Source organism: Theropithecus gelada, chromosome 19 (assembly GCF_003255815.1).
Source record: "Theropithecus gelada isolate Dixy chromosome 19, Tgel_1.0, whole genome shotgun sequence".
In the NCBI taxonomy this organism is placed as follows: Eukaryota; Metazoa; Chordata; class Mammalia; order Primates; family Cercopithecidae; genus Theropithecus; species Theropithecus gelada.
Window position 1 is genome coordinate 40,473,841 of NC_037687.1, and position 16,725 is coordinate 40,490,565.

General features: G+C 47.5%; 1 long non-coding RNA gene across 1 annotated transcript; it reads left to right on the forward strand.

Moving 5' to 3' along the window:
• Nucleotides 1-13,714: 13,714 nt before the first annotated feature.
• On the forward strand, nt 13,715-16,388 carry LOC112613209. Its single transcript, XR_003116929.1, has 2 exons — nt 13,715-15,527; nt 16,249-16,388. It is a non-coding gene; the product is annotated as an uncharacterized LOC112613209 (long non-coding RNA).
• The last annotated feature ends 337 nt before the right edge of the window (nt 16,389-16,725 follow it).

Sequence of the window (16,725 nt, forward strand, 5' to 3'; positions counted from 1 at the left end):
ACCATTGCACTCCAGCCTGAGCTACAAGAGTCAAATTCTGTCTCAAAAATAATAATGATAATAATGTTTTCTATAAGCAAGGGGTTACCTTGTACTGTGAACTGGTGTGAAGGGATCCACCATGCGTCAGCTTTTGGATTGATGACAGTTATTTCCAGATCGTGGAGGTGGGAATGCTTGTTGATCATCTTCTTTGTTCTTTGTTATATTGATTGATTTTTTTTAAAAACTAGCATTTTTATAACAATAAATTCATAAAAATAAGTAATTAAAATAAAGTAAAATAATCTAAAAAGGCCAGGCGTGGTGGCTCACGCCTGTAATCCCAGCACTGTGGGAGGCTGAGGTGGGTGGATCACCTGAGGTCAGGAGTTCGAGACCAGCCTGGCCAACGTGGTGAAACTCCATCTCTACTAAAAATACAAAAATTAGCTGGGCGTGGTGGCACGTGTCTGTAATCCCAGCTACTCGGGAGGTTGAAGCAGGAGAATCCCTTGAACCCAAAAGAAGGTGCTTGCAGTGAGCTGAGATCATGCCATTGCACTCCAGCCTGGGTGACAAGAGCTAAACTCCATCTCAAAATAAAACAAAAAGAAATCTAAATATAATCGAGTTGAATATTTGAACTTTTTATTGACATTTCAAATTAGATTCTAATTCAATTTAAAAGAGCAGCATCTCACAGAAGCAGATATACTTAATTATGTTAACTCTGTGGTTTCATTTAAGCGATTTGTTTTGTGAAGGGACACAAATCCAACCAGATTTTAACAGTGTATAAATATGTATGTATTAATTTAATTACAATGGCAATACTCTCAACTTCCCATTTGAATAAAGGAGAGCATCCAATCTCTATTCTGGGGCACCATGCACTACAGGTGTGTGGAAATACCGATGCCCTCAGCTGTGGGGCAGGCTCAGTGGGACCTGGAGTGCTGGAGACCCTGGGCCATTCACCTCTGGCCACAAAAGCCACTGTCTATTTACCCCCAACTGCTATAGAAATATTATTTTCAGTGGTTGTCATGATGCAAAAGAAAAGAAGCAGGGAGATGTATTAAACCTTTATGTATAAGTTATGTTAGTAAATAAAGTGAACTTTCTTCTGGCTTAACTAAAAAATCCATACTAGTATTTAAGCCTTTTGGAAAATAGAGATGCCAATTTAAATATTATGAAGCAAAGCAACAGATTATTAGGTAAGACAACCAATTACAACTGCAGAATTACAGAGGTTATGGGTTAAATGTAAAAGAATATTTCATAGCAATAATCTTTTAAGACTATGCAAAGAGACTCCACAGTGAAGCAGAAATTAGAACAGAATTAATAATACTGTGTATGCTCTCAGTTCACCAATTTATCAAAACTCGTTTTATGATTCAGGAGGGTGTCTGCTCTTTTGCAATTGGAAGAAAAGAAAGAAGATTTTATTTTTCAACTCTTCAAATTTTCTTCACTAATAGTATTTCCAAGGCTAAGTAAGGGAGTTGCAAGTAGCACCAAGAGAAAAAAGCAGGCTTGAGGAGCTTTTAAAATATGGTCTTAAAATATGGAAAATGGAGCCACATGTGGTGGCTCAAACTTGTAATTCCAGCACTTTGGGAGCCTGAGGTGGGAGGATTGCTTGAGGCCAAAAGTTTGAGACCAGCCTGGGCAGCATAGCAAGATCCCCATCGTTACAAAAAAATAATAACTTTTTTAAAAATTAGCTGGATGTGGTGGTGCATGCCTTAGAGTCCTAGTTACTTGGGAGGCTGAGATAGGAGGAGCTCTTGAGCCCAGGAGTTTAAGTCTGCAGTGAGCTACAATTGTACCACTGTACTCCAGTCTGGGAAACAAAGTGAGACCCTGTCACTCTCTCGCTCACTCGCTCGCTCGCGCTCGCTCTCTCTCTCTCTCTCTCTCTCTCTCTCTATATATATATATATATATATATATATCTGGAAAAGGGATGGGGCCAAGAATATCAAAGACATTATTGAAGAAGAGGAAAGATGTCCTGTCAAATATCAGAAGTTTTATAAAGCTACAGCAATTAAGACAGTGTGGTCTTCACTGATAAACTGACCAATGAAACAGAATAGAGAGCTCCCAAACAAATCTCCACAAACTTAATCTTTGATATGTGACGCAGGTGACATGGCAGATCAGCAAGGGAAGAAAGGACTTTTCAATAAATAGAAAAGAAAAATAATGGTTATTGATATAGGAAACAGAATAAAATTATATTCTTTCTTTGCTCTATATACAAACATTAAATTCCAGATGTACCAAAGACTTACCCATCAGAAACAAAATTTTAAAACTTTTAGTAGAAAATGTAAGTGAATGAGATACAAAAAGCCACTTAACCATTTAAAAAGATTAGACGTTTTGACTATCACAAAATTAAGAACTTTTTACATCAAAAAGTGAAAAGATAGGCTGGGCATGGTGTCTCAAGCCTGTAATCCCAACAGTAGATCACCTGAGGTCAGGAGTTTGACACCAGGCTGGCCAACATGGTGAAACCCCATCTCCACTAAAAATACAAGAAATTAGCCAGGCATTGGTGGCAGACACCAGTAATCCCAGCTGCTTGGGAAGCTAATGCACAAGAATCGTCTGAACCTGGGAGGTGGAGGTTGCAGTGAACTACTGCACTCCAGCCTGAATGACAGAGCAACACTCTGTCTCAAAAAAAAAATTAAAAAATAAAAAATAAAAGTGAAAAAGTAAAAAGATAAACTATAAACTAGAAGAAGACATTTGCAATACCTAAAACCTATGAAAGATTAATATCATATCAACAAAGTATAAGGAGCTCCTATGAATTAATTTTAAAAATAGCAACCCAACAGTAAATTGGGAAAAGACATTAATAGGGATTTCACAAAAGAGAATGCCCCTAAAACATAAAAATTTTCTCACCCTCATTAGTAATCAGGAAAATGCCCAAGATACTACATATCTATTCTCTCCACAAATATTAAGAAGTTTGACAATACCAAATGTATTAGTTCACATTCACACTGCTGATAAACACATAATTGAGACTGTGAAGAAAAAGAGGCTTAACGGATTTATGGTTCCACATGGCTGAGGAGGCCTCAGAGTCATGGCCATGGATGAAAGGCACTTCTTACACACCAATGGCAAGAGAATATGAGAAGGAAGCAAAAGAAGCAGAAGACGAAACCCCTGATAAACTCATCAGATCTTGTGACTTATTCACTATAACAAGAATAGCATGGGAAAGCTCAGCCCAAGGGATTCAACAACCTCGCCCTGGGTCCCTCCCTCAACACATGGGAATTCTGAGAGATACAACTCAAATTGAGATGTGGGTAGGGACATAGCCAAACCATATTAATCTGCTCCTGGCCCCTCCAAATCTCATGTCCTCACATTTCAAAACCTATCATGCCTTCCCAGCAGTCCCCCAAAGTCTTAACTCATTTCAGCATTAACCCAAATATCTGCTGTCCAAAGTCTCATCTGAGACAAGGCAAGTCTCTTCTGCCTATGAGCCTGTAAAATCCAAAGCAAGCTAGTTACTTCCTAGATACAAAGTGGGTACAGGTAATTGAGTAAATACAGCTGTTCCAAATGGGAGAAATTGGCTAAAACAAAGGGGTTACAGGCCCCATGCAAGTCCAAAATCCAGCCAGGTAGTCAAATTTTAAAGCTCCAAAATGATCTCCCTTGACTTCATGTTTCACATTAAAGTCATGCTGATGCAAGAGGTGGGCTCCCATCGCCTTGTGTAGTTCTGCCCCTGCGGCTTTGCAGGGTATAGCCCACATCCTGGCTGTTTTCATGGGCTGATGTTGAGTGTCTGAAGCTTTTCCAGGCTCACGATGCAAGCTATCAGTGAATCTACCATTCTGGGGTCTGGAGGACAGTGGCCATCTTCTCACAGCTCCACTAGGAAGTGCTCCAGTAGGGATTCTGTGTAGGGGCTCCAACTCCACATTTCCCTTCCACACAACCCTAGCAGAGCTTCTCCATATGAGCCCCACCCCTGCAGCAAACTTCTGCTTGGATATCCAGGCATTTTCATACATCCTCTGAAATCTAGGTGGAGGTTTCCAAACCTCAACTCTTGACTTCTGTGCATGTGCAGGCTCAGCACCAGGTGGAAGCTGCCAAGGCTTGGTGCTTGCACTCTTAAAGCCATGGCCTGAGATCTGTCTTGTACCCTTTCAGCCATGGCTGGAGTGGCTGAAACACAGAGCACCAAGGCCCTAGGCTACACACAGAGCAGTGATCCTGGGCTTGGCCCACAAAACCATTTTTTCATCCTAGGTCTCTGGGCCTGTGATGGGAGGGGCTGCTGTGATGACCTCTGACATGCCCTGTAGACATTTTTCCCATTGTCTTAGGGATTAACATTCATCTTCTCGTTACTTATGCAAATTTCTGCAGGCAGTTTAAATTTATCCTCAGAAAATGGGATTTTCTTTTTTTTTTTTTTTTTTTTGAGACTGAGTCTGGCTCTGTCGCCCAGGCTGGAGTGCAGTGGCCGAATCTCAGCTCACTGCAAGCTCCGCCTCCCGGGTTTACGCCATTCTCCTGCCTCAGCCTCCGGAGTAGCTGGGACCACAGGCGCCCGCCACCTCGCCTGGCTAGTTTTTTGTATTTTTTAGTAGAGACGGGGTTTCACCGTGTTAGCCAGGATGGTCTCGATCTCCTGACCTTGTGATCCGCCCGTCTCAGCCTCCCAAAGTGCTGGGATTACAGGCTTGAGCCACCGCGCCCGGCTGGGATTTTCTTTTCTATCACAAAATCAGGCTGCAAATTTTCCAAACTTGTATGCTCTGCTTCCTTTATAAAACTGAATGTCTTTAACATCACCTGAGTCTCCTCTTGAATACTTTACTGCTTAGAAATTTCTTCCACCAGATCCCCTGAATGATCTCTCTCAAGTTCAGAGTTCCACAGATCTCTAGGGCAGGGGCAAAATGCTGCCAGTCTTTCTGCTGAAACATAACAAGAGTCACCTTTGCTCCTGTTCCGAACAAGTTCCTCATCTCCATCTGAGACCACCTCAGCCTGGGCCTTATTGTTCATAACACTATCAGCATTTTTGTCAAAGCCATTCAACAAGTCTCTAGGAGGTTCCAAATTTTCCCACATTTTCCAGTCTTCTTCTGAGCCCTCCAAACTGTTCCAACCTCTGTCTGTTACCAAGTTTCAAAGTTGCTTCCACATTTTTGGATATCTTTTCAGCAGCACCTCACTCCACTGGTACCAATTTACTGTATTAGTCTGTTTTCACACTGCTGATAAAGACAAACTCGAGTTTGAGAAGAAAAAGAGGTTTAATTGGATTTACAGTTCCACATGATCAGGGAGGCCTCAGAGTCATGGCAGGAGGCAAAAGGTACTTCTTATATGGCAGCAGCAAGAGAAAATGAGGAGGAAGCCAAAGCAGAAACCCCTGATAAACCCATCAGATCTCACGAGACTTATTCACTGTCACAAGAATAGCACAGGAAAGACTGACCCCCATGATTCAGTGACCTCACCCTGGGTCCCTCCCACAACATGTGGGAATTCTGAGAGATAGAATTTAACCTGAGATTTGGGTGGGGACACAGCCAAACCACATCACCAAATATGGAGTGACTGTGGATCAACAAGATCATCTTGAATTAATACAGGAGGTGAGAGTTTAAATTAGAACCACCACTTTGGAAAATAATTTGGATTATCTTATAAAAATGAGCATACTCATATGTTATGGCACAGTAATTCCTCTACCGTAGGCCCTGGAGAAACTCTTGCCCATATGTACCAGAAGCAGTAAAAAAAGAAAAGAAATGCTCCTGTAATGTCATTCATAATCACAAAAATCTGGAAATAAGCCAAATGTTCACTAATAGGAGAAAGGGTAAATTAATAGGAGAATGGGTAAATAAATTATACCCTTAAAAAACTAAATAATATGTCATTTAGGGCAATCATATATATGCAATAAAACAATTGTTTTTAAAGGCAGGGAATCCTAAACATAAATTCAGGGTAGTAGTTATCTCTGGGGCTGAAGGGTGTAAATCAGGAAAAGGGACAAAGGAGGAGCAGATGTTAGGATCAGAACCCTAGTTCTTGGGTTGTGTTGTGGGTTCACAAGTGATTACCGTATTACTCAAATACATTCAAATATATTTATATAGAGGCCCAGGCACAGACAAGGATGAAATAGGAGCCAAGGTATGCTATGAGCCAAGAATTATGATGAATCCAATTTTGTGCACTTTAAGCCATTTGAAAAACAGAAAAGCAAAACAACAAAATAATTTTTAAGAAATTGAATATAAGGTGCTATACTGTGAATGTGTTCCCCTAAAATTAATCAGCAATTCACAGGATTAGGAAGTAGGGCCTTTAGGAAGTGATTCAGTCATGAAAGGAGAGTCTTCACTAATGGGTTTAGGGTTCTTACACAAGGACTGGAGGGAGTGGGCTTCCCCTGTTTTGCCCTTCCTCCTTCTGCCATATGAGGACACAGTGCATCCCCTCCTGAAGACAGTGCACAAGGCGCCATCTTGGATGCGGAGACCAGGCCCTCACCAGACACCAATTCTGCTGGCACCTTGATCTTGGACTTCCAGCCTATAGAACTGTGAGAAATACATTTCTGTTCTTTAGAAATTACCCAGTCTAGTGTATTTTGTTACACAGTAGCACAAACCCACTAAGGCATAGTACATTTTGCCATTTTCTTCTACAATTTTCTTTGTTGCCTCTTTAGCAGTGGGTCATTTTATATTTGATCCTTCATAATATCTCTTAACTTTGGGTTTTTCACATTTCTGTTCCAAGAGTATTCTCAGACATGTATTTTTCACTATTTGCTAGTATCCAGGTCAGAAAGTCCAGAATACTTTCTTATAAGCCTTCAGGTTCTGCAACAATGTAAGTATTAATGCCTCCCGTAAACTAGGTATTTCCTTTCCAATTGTAACTGCCATCTGGAAGCAAAGTGGAATTACTTTCATTACTTTGATTACTATGAGTGTGGGGTTGATTTTTAATGTATCTGGGGTATGGTTAAATGCTGGTTTTTAATCACATAGATACATCAATGGCTTGGCACACTAGGGTATCAGTTGCTAGTTATCTCTGTATTTATCCTTGCTGTTAGAGAGGGAAAGTACAGACTGTGAAGTTGGACCAGCTGTCATACCCACAACATTTGGAGAGCTTTGATTTTTTTTTAACCTTTAGCTGTCTAACTGTCACATGTAGCAGCTCAGGTGAAAGGCACTCTTATTGTGGGGACTTTCCCTTAATGCTCTGTGGTGCAAAAGAGCAGACCTATGTAGAAGCATTTAAGTATTTTGTGCATCAACAGGACGATTAAAGGAACAATTCTTATTGTATCTTTTAGTCCCTGAAGACAAAACCATGGTGACAGTAACAAGGTCAAGGCGTTGTATTCAGAGAGGGTCAGCCTTGGTCTTTGAGCGTGAGTCTCCTTTACCCCACTGTCAAGACTCACTGAGCAGATGGGAAAGTTCAGGTGGAACATGCAGTGAATAGCAAACACGGTGGGGGGCACTCACTGTCCCACGCTGCCATGCCTGCCATGGTCAGCAGACCTGTCTTCTACTTGACAACAGGCAGGTTGAGAAACGTTTTCCTGGAGAGTTTCCTGATTCTTCCCAGTTGTGGCAGGATGGACTGACTTAGAGGAGCTCAGGAAGGTCGTTAAACAACACAGAAACACAAGATGAATTGTACTCCTCAGCAGGCCTAGGTTAGAGCAGCAGGTCCTTGAAGCCTCAGCCACTCCTGGGACACAGCATAATGCCCTTAATGATTTGAAATTTGGTGGAGAGTAGGTTGCTAATCACTATGTCCAGGGACAAAAAGAGACATGAACAGCAAAAAGTTATAAAATAAGCAGGACTAACATCTGCTTATTGTGGGAGGTAGGGATTTAAGATATAAGAATTTAGCTGCATGCGAAGTTCACACCTTAATCTTAGCACCTGGGGAGGCCAAGGCAGGAGGACGGCTTGAGCCCAGGAGCTTGACATGAGCCAGGCAACATAGTAAGTCCCCATTCATACACAAATGTTTTTGAAGAAAAGTAGTTGAGTGTGGGGGCACATGCCTGTAGTCCCAGGTAGGTGGGAGGCTGAGGCAAGAAAATCGCTGAAACCTGGGAGACTGAGGCTGCAGTGAGCTATGATCACACAAACGCACTCCAGCCTGTGAGTCCGGAGACCCCAGCTGGCGCCCTAAATCTCCCTCTCCACCGGTAGAAGTCAGCTCGAGGAGGTCCTGAGGACAGGACTCCCGGGGAGCCGACCCTGGGAGGCCCGAAGCCTCCACTGCCACAATGCTCACTACTACATCCCCGCTCCAGCCGCCACCGCGACTGCCACAGAAGCCCCCGCACACGCGTCTCCGAACCTGTGTAAAGGGGCCGCAGCCGGACTTCAAGCACGAGTCGGCCTGGGCAATGCTCACGCGCCAGGCCCGAGCCCATTCTCCTGTCACAGCGACTCCAACGGTTGGCTGAGGACGACTCCCTGAGCCCCAACAAAGCAGAAGCCCTCCGTGGCAGTGCGTCGGTGTCGAGGCGCCAGCCTCACCAATCCAAGGGGTCGACAAAACCGTTTTGGGACACCGCGATACACGGAGGGCCTACCAGGATGCAGAAACAGACGGAGTCCAAGGAAAGCAGCGCGGCATCCCAGCCTCAGGCCTGCCCGGACGGTGATCCGGTGAATCCCCCCAAAAGTCATAACCCCCGTGATCTCGAGGACAGGCCTGCCTGTGTGCCTGTGGACTGCTCTCTCACCCAACAGTCGTTCTCCTCAAGAGCAGAACCCCACAGCCTCAGGGATTGCCTGGGGGGGTGTGTTTCTGTGCCACTGCTGTGTGTCTGTGGGTGTGTATCACATTCTTTCTTCTCTGTCTCTCAGTCTCTGTCTGTCTCTCTCGCTTTCTCTGTCTCTCTGTCTGTGCGCCCGTGTGCGAGTGAGTGTTGGGGTGAATGTGCCCTGTGCACCACAAAGCGATTTCCGGCATGTCTGCCTGTCTTTAGTGAGCCTCTTTCCTGCGTCTCTGGCTAGGTCACGTGGCAGGTTGTCAGTCCTTTTCGCGGCGGTTCCACTTTGGGTTTGTGAAGGCTTCCACGACGTGTGGAGAGGCATCGGTCCCGGAGAAATTGAAGTCTCATCCCTATCCTCAGCGGCCTCTTTTCTAGGATCAAGATGACCACATTCCAGACAAGGACAAATAGCCTCACAGGAGTTCATTGTCCTGCAGGAGGGAAGCAAACCGAAGTCAAAGAAGATGGTTCTATCTCCTCGTGGCTCTTCTCCGAGAAATGAAACTACACATCACCACACAATCTTAAAAAGAAGCAGGAAAGTGGACACGGCAAGGATCCCTGTACTGGGACGCTGGACTCTCTGGACAACTCACCCGTTTGGCACTCCTTTCCTTATGCCTGTGGTGGTGAAACTGTGCGTTATCCTGCCTGGGCTCTGGCCTCTGCTCTGTCCTCCCTCTTCCTCTGTCTGCCCTGTTTTGAGGGGTCTAGGTGCTTCTTGGTCTGGATCAATGCCTTCAACAAAAAACACTTCCCAGTCCATCAGGGGGAAACTTCGTGGAGATCCGTGTCATCAGCGTTTCTCTCTCCAAACCTGTTTCTGGTTGATTGGGTAGTTTTGACAATCCTGGACCTCTGAACTTCCATACCTGTCTCAGACAGGGAAGCTCCCTCGGTCTCCATGTTTCACCTGATGGCTGAGTAGTTTGCCTAGAATGAGCGGTAGGCGACAGTGACTGGCCTTGGATTCTAGGAAAGTGCATTTCCTCTCCACTTCCTGTCTTATTCTTGAGGGACATCCTCTCCTTTGCTCCTGGGTGGGCTGCATCCCACAACTGAATCTTTTGGCTGTAAGGAATGTCGGGGAACCAACGGGACTGGGCTGGGCCCGGGGCTGGGCGCAGGGGAGATTGCGTCGGGGCTACCTGGGCGGTGGAGTGTCGGGAATGGGGTGAACTTTGCAGAAACCTCTTTGCTCCTTTGGCAGGCATTTCAAAATGTGGCTTGGGCTCACACACAGACCCCTTCCTGGTTCCCAGGTGTTCTTTGATTTTCCTTGGCATTGATGGAAAGGTCACCTGTGCCCCTCTTCCACTAGGCACATGCCTGGACACCATCGTTTGTTTCGCCATTGCTCCATATGCCCTCTGTGTCACACATTCACCCCATCTGCTCTGGGATACACCAGTGCGACGTGTGGTTGCATTGGCTCCACCTCGGATTTGCCCCTGTCCCTGTGTGCACGTGTCCTGGAAAGCGGTGTCGGCTTGCAGGAGCCCCAGGGCTTTTAGAAGCCGGGCAGGCCACTGCTCTTTCAAAGGAGGAGGGAGGCAGAGGGCTCATGGGTCAGTGAATTTTCAGCTGACACCACGCCTTGAGGCCTATAGGATCATTCTGCGCTGCAGTAAGGCCCTGCCTGCCTCACCAGATGCGGTGAGCCCTCTTTCTCACCCAGAGGGGTCCAAAATCGCACCTGAAGAGGAGTCCTGAGACCCCAGCAGGCGCCCTGAGGCTCCCCCTCCACCGGTGGCAGTCGGCTCCAGGAGGTCCTGAAGACAGGACTCCTGAGGATTTGGCCGTGGGACGCCCGCGGCCCCCTCTCCCACGCTGTCCCCTACTGGACCCCGGATCTAGCCGACACCGCGGCTGCAGCAGTAGCCCCCCTGCAGCTGCGCAGCCGCCATTGTTTCAAGGGGCCACAGTCTGACTTCCAGGAGCAGAGCGCGAGTCGGACCAGCCAATGCATGCACGAAGCGCCAGCTGACTCTCCCGTCACAGTGATTCCCACAGTTGTCTCAGAAACTTGTCCCTGAGGCTTGGCAAAGGAGAGCTCAAGGAGCCCTCCGTGGCAGTGCTTGGGTATCAGGGCTCCGAGTCTCCGGCCTGCCCCACAGTGTTTTCATCCCCTTTCCATTCTGAGCCGCCTCTTTGCTAGGATCCAGAGGACCACACCCCAGCCAAGGACAAAGGCCTCCCAGGTGCTCACTGTCCACCCGCAGGAGGGTGCCCACACACCTTCAAGAAGATGGTTCTCACTCCTTTCGCCCTCCGCCCTCATTGAGTAATCTAGCCACAGCTCGACACAGGGACGGAGAAGGAAGCCGGCAATGACATGGGGCAAGCATCTCTGTCACGCAAACGCTGGCCTTTCTGTCCAAGTCACCCGTTTTGCACTTCTCCCCGGCTGCCCGTGATGGTTGCACTTGCAGTATCCTGCCTGGGCTCTGGCCTCTGCTCTGTCCTCCCTCTTGCTCTGTCTGCCCAATTTTGGACAAGTGTTGAGGCTTCTTCGTCTGGCTCACTGTCTTCAACAAAGATCACTTCCCAGTCTATCAGGGACAAACTTCGTAGGGGTCCATTTCATGATTGCTACCCTCTGCAAACCTATTTCTGGTTGATTGGGCAGGTGTGATGATCCTGGAGCTCGGGGCTTCCATACCTGTCTGGGCGGGGAAGCTCCCTTGGTCTCCATGTCCCAACTGCTGGCTGCGTGGTCGGTCCAGGAAGAGCGGGAGAGGACACCAGCGTGACTCACCTTTGCCTTCTAGAAAAGGCGGTGTTGTATCCCACCTGCACTTTCTGTCTCATTCCTGAGGGCCATCCAGTTCCTCTGCTCCTGAGGAAAGTGCCTGCAAGCACTGAATCTTTTTGCTGCCATGGATGTCAGGGGACCAAAGGACTGGGTTTTGCTGGGTGCAAGGGAGGTGGCGTCAGGGTATGTCCATCAGTGTCCGTCTGGGCATCGCCCCCTATGGCCTCAAAGACACACGCTCACTCTATCTGCTCTTGGGGGACGTCAGTGCCACGTGTGGTCACATTGCCTCCATCTCGGACCCGCCTCTGTCTCTCTTTGCACATACGGCAGAAAGGAGTGTTGTGATGTGGAGTACCCGGGCCTTGGAGATTAAGGCAGGAGTCCACTGCTCCACCCAGGAAGGAGGGAGGCAGTGGGCTCACGGATCAGTGCATTTTCAGCGGACAGTAGGCCCTGCGGCCCTTGGGATCTTTCTGTGCCCCAGCGAGACCCTTCCCACCTCACTACATTGTAACCCCATTGCTGATCACCCGGTCGGATCCATAATCGGATCCGAAAAGAAGTCTGGAGAGGCCAGCCGGCACCCTGAAGCTCCTCCTCCACCGGGAACCAAAGCAGAAGACCGATGGAGAAGGTCCTGAGAACAGGACTCCTATGGGTCCGATGCTGGGTCTCCCGTAGGCCCCTCTCATAATCCTCTTCCCACCCGCCGCCTTGGCCTGCGCCGCCGCCGCTGTCAGGGCTGCCCCAGTCCCAGAAGCCGCCTCGTCGCCACCATTTTTTTTTTTTTTTTTGAGATGGAGTCTCGCTCTGTCGCCCAGGCTGGAGTGCAGTGGCGCGATCTCGGCTCACTGCAAGCTCCGCCTCCCGGGTTCATGCCATTCTCCCGCCTCAGCCTCCGGAGTAGCTGGGACTACAGGTGCCCGCCACCATGCCCGGCTAATTTTTTTGTATTTTTAGTAGAGACGGGGTTTCACCGTGTTAGCCAGGATGATCTGGATCTCCTGACCTCATGATATGCCGGCCTCAGCCTCCCAAAGTGCTGGGATTACAGGCACCTGCCACCAGGCCCAGCTAATTTTTGTATTTTTAGTAGAGACAGGGTCTCGTCATGTTGGCCAGGCTGGTCTTGAACTCCTGACCTTGGGTGATCCACCCCCCTCGGCCTCCCAAAGTGCTGGGATTACAGGCGTGAGCCACTGCGCCCGGCAACACAGGTTTTGAGAGGATGGGAACAGGACGTGGCAAGGATCTGTGAGTGTGCAGGCTGTGTTTCACATATCATTAAACATAGTCTAGTGAGTGTTCTGCAGATAGCTGGCATTTAAGTTTGTTTTACTGAATCAAGGAAAAGAAAAAATGCTGAGAAAAAAATGACACAACTTGCCTGCCAGTCCATCTGATTGTTACAAAGTTAATAGTAATTTTAATTTATCATCTCATGTAAAGGTCCTTGGCAGTGATACCTAATTTCCTAAGATAGCCTTGCTTTATTTTGTATGATAAAGCTGTCATGCATATCAGAGTATCTGGAAATTCTTCCCAACACCCTTGACATATGTAATCAATACATTCCCAAAATAATATACCAAACCAAACAGAAAATAATTTGTTACTTAGTTCCTTCAAATTTGTTTATTTCAGTTGTGGTTCCTTCATGCAGGAAACATTTCATGTGTGTCTGGCACTCTTCCAGTCACAGATTTCATCTTAAACAACCTAAGTATTGAAATGCTTGTGCCCTTTGATTAATTTTTCCTACATAAATACTTTGATAAAGAGCTACACTGAGGGCAGGTACAGTGGCTCACACCTGTAATCCCAGCTCTTTGGGAGGCTGAGGCGGCAGGACCAGGAGGTCAGGAGATCCAAGACCATCCTGGCCAACATGGTGAAACCCTGTCTCTTCAAAAATACAAAGAATTAGCCAGGCAAGGACAAGCGCTGGCTCGTGCCTGTAATCTCAGCACTTTGGGAGGCTGGGGCAGATGGATCACATGAGGTTAGGAGTTCGAGACCAGCCTGGCCAACATGTTGAAACCTTGGCTATACCAAAAATACAAAAATTAGACCCAGAAGGTCATATCCGAATGAGAAAGGCATTGTTTGGCTCAAATTGTCTGACACTAAGAACAGTGCAGACTGGCCAAGTGAGGTGGCTCACACCTGTAATCCCAGCACTTTGGGAAGCCGAGGCGGGTGGATCACCTGAGGTCAGAGGATCAACACCAGCCTGACCAACATGGTGAAACTCCATCTCCACTAAAAAGAAAATTACAAGAAAATTAATCAGGCGTGCTGGCACATGCCTGTAAATCCTAGCTATTCAGGAGGCTAAGGCAGGAGAATCACTTGAACCCAGGTGGCGGAGGTTGCAGTGAGCAGAGATCATGCCATCACATTCTACCCTGGGCAACAAGAGCAAAACTGTATCTCAAAAAAACAAGAATAGTGCAGAGTTAAAGCAGATTTATTTTCCAAGAAGCAGGGAACCTGGAATTTTGGGTGAAATGTCCCAATTGCCAGAAGCTGAAAATGCTCTCAAATGTAAAATTCAGGTCAGACTATATCAAGCTTCTCCTTGTTCTATGTGTGAACAGCTAGTCTGTATCTTCACCTATGCATATTTAAAAATCAACCTTAAGAAGGCCCTTGGCCACCATAATCCTTCCACACTAGCAAGAGCCCAGCCTCTGAGAGTAGGCGTCCTTCTGCCTCCCACTGGAATGCCTTCCCCCGAATCTCCAAGATAACAAACTGGTCAGGGGCAGCTGAGACAGCCCTACTTCTGGGAGTCCTCCCCAACCACTTGAAATCACAGGCATCTCTGCTGTCCCTGCCTTTCATCCACATCACTGAACAATTAAGTGCACATGTCTCAGTACTTTTATTTAAACCATTCCTTGTGTGTTTACAATTAACTACTTCGTGAATGACTGCAGTAGGGATGGAGCAGAAAGGAATGCTGAAGGAGGACTCCTGTTCGAATGAGCCGCTCTTCCAGAACTAGGAATGAACTTTCCCCAGTACCAACAAGGCAGCCTCCAGGGCAAGAAAAGGTAACAGGATCCATTCTGCTGACATCCAAGATGGAATTACAGGTAACTCTCACCTCTTTTTTGACTCTCAGGTGGAAACCCCCTCCCCACGAGGTGAAGCGGAGTCCGCTCCAGAGCCCCGAAGTTGGGGTCGGGGATGTCACAGAAATCACCAGGGCAGCCAATTCCCATCCACAGGGGGCCCAGGATGACCCAGCACCCTCAAGCTCAGCCCCAAGCTCGGGCCAGGGAGTGAAGCCCTTGTCCCCAAGCAACAGAGTGAGGGTTTGTCTCTAACCCTGTGGGCTCCAGTGAAAGGAAAATGGCCTGGAGGTGCCCACAGGAGAGCACCCGAGTTCTGAGACAGATCTATGGCTCCCAGCCTGAGTCCCCGTGAGTAACACAGGGACGCACAGAGGGGCATGCTGCCTGCCTATAGGGCACTCACCGAATGCGGGTGCACGCTGCGGATCCTGAAGCCGGTCAGGTAACGAGGTGCAGAGGTGTGGGAAACACCGGGAGGGAGGCCTCCCTGGGGGCCAACTAGCCTAACCAGCCGGGACCAGCGACCAGAAGTGCTTCTGACGCTAACGCGACACACGGAAGGTGCGTAGGGTACGTACTGGAAGTGACCGCAGAGGCCTCTGGGTATTGTAGTTTTGGAGCTAGAGAGGCGGGCAAGCAGTTGGCTTTGCCCACACAGGGTGCCTCTGACATCTGCACAGCGCACACAGCCGAGTTTAAGAGCCCACTGTTAAGATGCCCAAGTGGCGTTGACAAGTTTCTCCTCTGCGAGCCAATGAGATCTGATGACTGCGAGAGCATCATGGGACCGCCAAAGGATTCTGGAAAATGCGGTCCCGGGTGGCCAGTGTGCGCTGACCTTCACCTGCAGGTGAGCTGAGCTCACCACGCAAGTCTCTGCCCTGGTGCACCCTTCCCCAAGCAGATGCCAGGTTGGGACAGAAGTGGCTCAGGGAGAGGCAATACTCTCTCGGAACTCCCGGTTTGGGGGCGACACTAACCCTGTGTCCCCTAGAGTAGGACAGTGTACCAGGACAGGGAACCTCCAGACTGTTCTCAGGGAGAGCAACATTGGCTCGGGGCAAACTCCTGGAATGAAGATGGGGAGAGTCTGGTCACGTTTCCCCAGGATTTTAGGGGACTTAGGCTGGACTTGGGTGAACAGCAGAAGATCCCCTGGTGATAGTGGTGGTGAGAATTGGAGGCTTGAGCCAAAAATTCCCGAGGTTTTGTTTTGTTTTGTTTTGTTTTTTGAGACAGTCTTGCTCTGTCTCCCAGGCTGTAGTGCAATGGCAAGATCTCGGCTCATTGTAACCGCCTCCCGAGTTCAAGTAATTCTCCTGACTCAGCCTCCCAAGTGGCTGGGATTACAGGCACCCGCCACCATGCCGATTTTTTTTTTTCTTTCTTTTTTCGTATTTTTAGTAGAGACGGTGTTTCGCCACATTGCCCAGCCTGGTCTCGAACTCCTGACCTCAAGTGATCCACCTGCGGCGGCCTCCCAAAGTGATGGCACTACAGGCTTGAGCCCCCACACCCAGCTCATTTTTATCTTTTATCTTACAGGTTTTTATCTTTTTTTTATCTTACAGGTGCGGCTTGAGGGAAACTTCTGGAGGGTGGGGTGGAATTGAAGCAGAGGCACAATTGTAACCTTTCTGCTCAATATGGGTGTTTTCTTTATGCATTAGTTTGTGTTTTTAAAGATATTACATTAAAAATTTGTTTATCTTGATTACTGAGTTTCTTTTGTGGTGCCCCTTTAAATTCTCTCTCCACAGTCCTGAGCCTTGATAGAAGTTATGGCCTGGCCTCTGGGCATCAAGCAGCCAGCAAGTCCCTTAGTAGCTTTCTCTGAATTATTGAATTGTGAGTGATCTTTTCCTTTCCTGACTTCCTTAATATCCACAATTTCCTTGTAACCATCCTTCCAAAGCCACACCCACAAGGCACCTCCAAGACCTATCATAAAGCAGATGTTCAAAGACTATTTGTAAATCTTCACAACACACCCCTTTCAGAATGTCTTCCAACACCCTTTGCCTGGAGAAGTAAAAAACAAGGTTTGC